Source organism: Sinocyclocheilus rhinocerous, unplaced genomic scaffold, assembly GCF_001515625.1.
Source record: "Sinocyclocheilus rhinocerous isolate Xijiao unplaced genomic scaffold, SAMN03320098_v1.1 scaffold8491, whole genome shotgun sequence".
Taxonomy (NCBI): Eukaryota; Metazoa; Chordata; class Actinopteri; order Cypriniformes; family Cyprinidae; genus Sinocyclocheilus; species Sinocyclocheilus rhinocerous.
The window spans coordinates 7,660-11,609 of NW_015628752.1; positions in this window are offsets into that span (position 1 = coordinate 7,660).

The window sequence follows — 3,950 nt, forward strand, 5'->3', positions numbered from 1 at the left end:
CACTGGCCCCGCCCCCAGACCTGTACATAATCTTACTTTTCATACAGTTGATTGTTGACAAATATGATGCAGAAGGCAACAACTCCATAGATGCAGTTGTGCCCTAAAATTCAAGATATTGGTGCAAAAATGCCCCTGTATGTGTTTTTGTCTCATATTTAGTCTATATCATATGATAGGCAAATCATACGAGGAGTGAGAGCAATATCACAGAAATGCTGTTTGTCCGAATACCATGAGTGCAAATGTGATTTTATACAACAGTTCAGTAAATAATAAGTTGATATTGTGTTATATTTTAAACACGATATGTGTTTTTGCTCAATTTCGCAGAGAACATAATTACCTTTAAAGCCACAGCAGAATTGTTGTGCGTCTCTGAGCAACACAGCGGTGTTTAGTTTCTGAATGAATCTGTTTTGAACAAATCGAGTGAATCAATGATTCAAAGGCCATTCATAAAGTGAACAGTTTGTGTACTTGACTCATAAAGACATTTACCGCCACCTGCTGGCAGATGTCGTTTTTAATTTTTTATTTAGAGTATAATTTAAGAGTAAAAAAAATTTAATAAATAAAATAATAATAATAAAAAATTAAAGGGATAGTTCACCCAAAAATTTTTAAATCTGTCATCATTTACTCAAACCTGAATGACTTACTTTCTTTTGTGTAACATACAATAAGGTATTTTGAAGACTGTTGGTAACAAAGCTGTTTTGGTTACCAATAACTTTCATAGTATGAGCAGAAAATACTGAGATGTTTCTCAAATTATCTTCTTTTATGTTCCATAGTTTATGTTAGGCTATTGTAGCCTAAATGTTTATGTGTAATACATTTCATGTTGAATCAAATCAAATGTTTCTAAAGCTACAATTTGTAATGTCTACATGATACTTTCTCATTTAACACAAAAATAGCTGTTTAAATAATCTTTTGTGGGTATTTTCACAGTCAAATTTATTTTGCGATTAATTGCGATTAGATTAATGAATCGAAACATCATGTAATTAATTAGATTAAAAATTGTAATCGACTGACAGCCCATAGACTGTATATATATATATATATATATATATCAGTAAATTATAATGTCACCAAGGTCTTAAGCAGAATATGCTTTATTGACACAACTAGACAGGCAGAAGTCGCAAGGCATGCTACGTAACTGACAGCACAACAATACTTTATTATAATCTTTGTGAGAGTCTAAAACATCAGTGAAAGAATGACAGAGCATTTTAGGTTTAAAAGAAAAAAAATAAAGAAATAAAAGGTTATTCAAGTGTAATTGTAGCTGTCGCAGATAAAGTGTATTTTCTTGCTGAATATTTTGGTCACTTCTTGAAAGTTTTTTTTTTTTGTTATAAATGTGTAATAATTGAATACTCATTTGGGTGTTGTATATTTTATTTGCATGATAATTGGCAATAGTGACACCTACAGGAGGAAATGAGTAGCGTTAGATGTACTGGTCATGTGATTTGATTAGCTGCGTAAGCATCGATGAAAAACGTCTCAGGTTACGTATATGGTTCCCTGAGTAGGGAACGAGACACTGCATCCTCTAGGGGTCGATATGCTCAGTGTTACATACGTAACCTGAGACGTTCCCTTTCAAGGCAACTTCGAACTGCGTCCTCTAGGGGTCGCTATGGGGAATGGTATACCCACACCACCATGCTGAGGGGAGTGCATGCCAGAAAACCATGGTGAGCACTAAGTACCAACTCTACCATAGCCATGGGAGTTGCCCCGGGACGTTAAGACGGCGTAGAGCTCAAGGCTTGGAATCAGGAATAGATTCATTTAAGGGAATATGACCAAGAGCCTAACCAAGTCTTGGCCTGTCACACAGGGGCTAACGCATGTTCTGCATATGCTGAAGGAACTGTCTCAACAGACTCCTAGTAGCAACACCCTGTTAAAAGTGGCTATCTGGAGGATTCAAGGTGGAGTGGTGCCCAAGGTGGAACCGGGGCTTAACCAGCTCAAGAAAGAGCACGAAGCTGCCGCGCGAAGCCCTCACCATACAGGATTTTAGAAAGAACGCAGAGTACTAGCGTGCGAACTTACCACAGTGTGGATTTTAGAAAGTGTACAAAGACTTACGTGCACACTTACCATAACATGGATTTAAAAATACCATTCTAAGGGGCCCTAGTGGCACTCTGAAAGAGCAGCCCATAGATATAAATGGTGCATCCCAAAACACTATGTTTGAGAAGCCATCAACTCGATCTAAGGTATAATGCTGGAGTGGCTAGCAGTAAATCTCTAGCTGAGGGAGCAAACACCCAGCTCTCTATCGAGAGGGGGCTCGACCTACAGCATGTTCCAATGCTGGAACAGCTAGCAGTTACTTAGCTGAGGGAGCAACACACCCAGTTCTCAATCAAGAGGGGGGCTCGACCTGCAGCATGTTCCAATGCTGGAACAGCTAGCAGTAATTTACTTGATGCACACATCCTCTAAACGCCTTGCTAGTACTCGCCATAATGAAGGAATAAAGATCGCTCTTACCACGGAAACGCACGCTTCAAACAAAACGTTCAGTGAAGACGAAGAAGAGAATGATGTGTGCTCCCGGCGCCTATTTATTATATAGTCGCACCAGTAGTGACGTCATGGCTGTCGCCGGCCAACGTGTTGTTGGTGTTTTTTCAATGTATGCTTCAGACACGGGTCACGACGAGGCGTTCCCCATAGCGACCCCTAGAGGGCGCAGTTCGAAGTTCCCTTGAAAGGGAACCATGAGGTGATGACACGAGTTGAGAGGTGTAAGATTGAGAAGAGATTTGATCAGATGTTGTCTCATAATAGACTTGTTCGAGATGCACTATACTAGCCTGCCGCACCGGCTGGCGAGTGTAGCCGCTTGCAGTCGGGGCGGAATTAAAAGCGGAGACATCAAGTCGGACACTTTCTGCTCCCGGTAATGACGCTCGCGCTGTATTTGTATTTCTCTATCACAGATGAAGTGAATTAAATGCAATATTTCTCAAATACACAGACGTTTCAGAAACGTTTTCATGAGCAACAGAAACACTTTATATATACTGCTTAATACAGCGCCATCTGTTCATGAACATAACATAATCATATACTATTTAAATACCAATAAAGTGGGGGTATATGCTTTTATCAGTGTTTTATTGATAAATGTGATTCAATATAACTAGTGCGACTACACTAAAAATGATCATTATTGGAATTGTGAGCATTATTGGAATTGAATTGTTAGAATAAACACGCAACACACCTCATTCTTGTCATCACAGAATCTGACCAGTGAGAATTGTGTGTCGTCATCAAGGCTCTCGCAGCCGATTTTGAGCAACTACAGCGCCTGACCGAGGCGGCTCTCGCGGTACTTTGATGGCACATGTGATCGTAAGGTGGCTACAGCCCCGATCAAAGTTGGACAAATGTTCTAACCAGAATGCATTGCTTTTGACAGGCGGCAGCCGATCTTTGCGGCGCCGCATGAAGTCGATCCTGATTGGAAAGCACACGGTATGTTTGCCTATATTTTGTTTATCGTGTGTTTATAATTTAAGGTACTGTGTGTATTGATATGTTTAATAAGCTATGTGCTTAATCGAACGGCGTCATGGCAAAATCACCTCATCACGAATTTGATTGTAACTTTTTTTTTTTTTTCAGTTTTTTCACAGTGTCCATTTGATGTTTGTGATGTTACCTGTCCTGACTCTTGAGAGGAAGACATTAAATATTGAAGGCATCGAAGGCATCAGTTGAAGCGTGGTTTTTCTGGTCACAGAGAAAAAAATTCAGGAGCTGTTGTAGTAAAATTGACTGAACTGCTCTTTAAACTGAGGGCTGTGAACGAGAACAACATACTCAATTTCCTGCTTGAAAAGTTTGGTCCCATAGATCCAGAGAACTGGCTCTTGACCCTCACACTTCTGCTTCTTGTAGGCTTC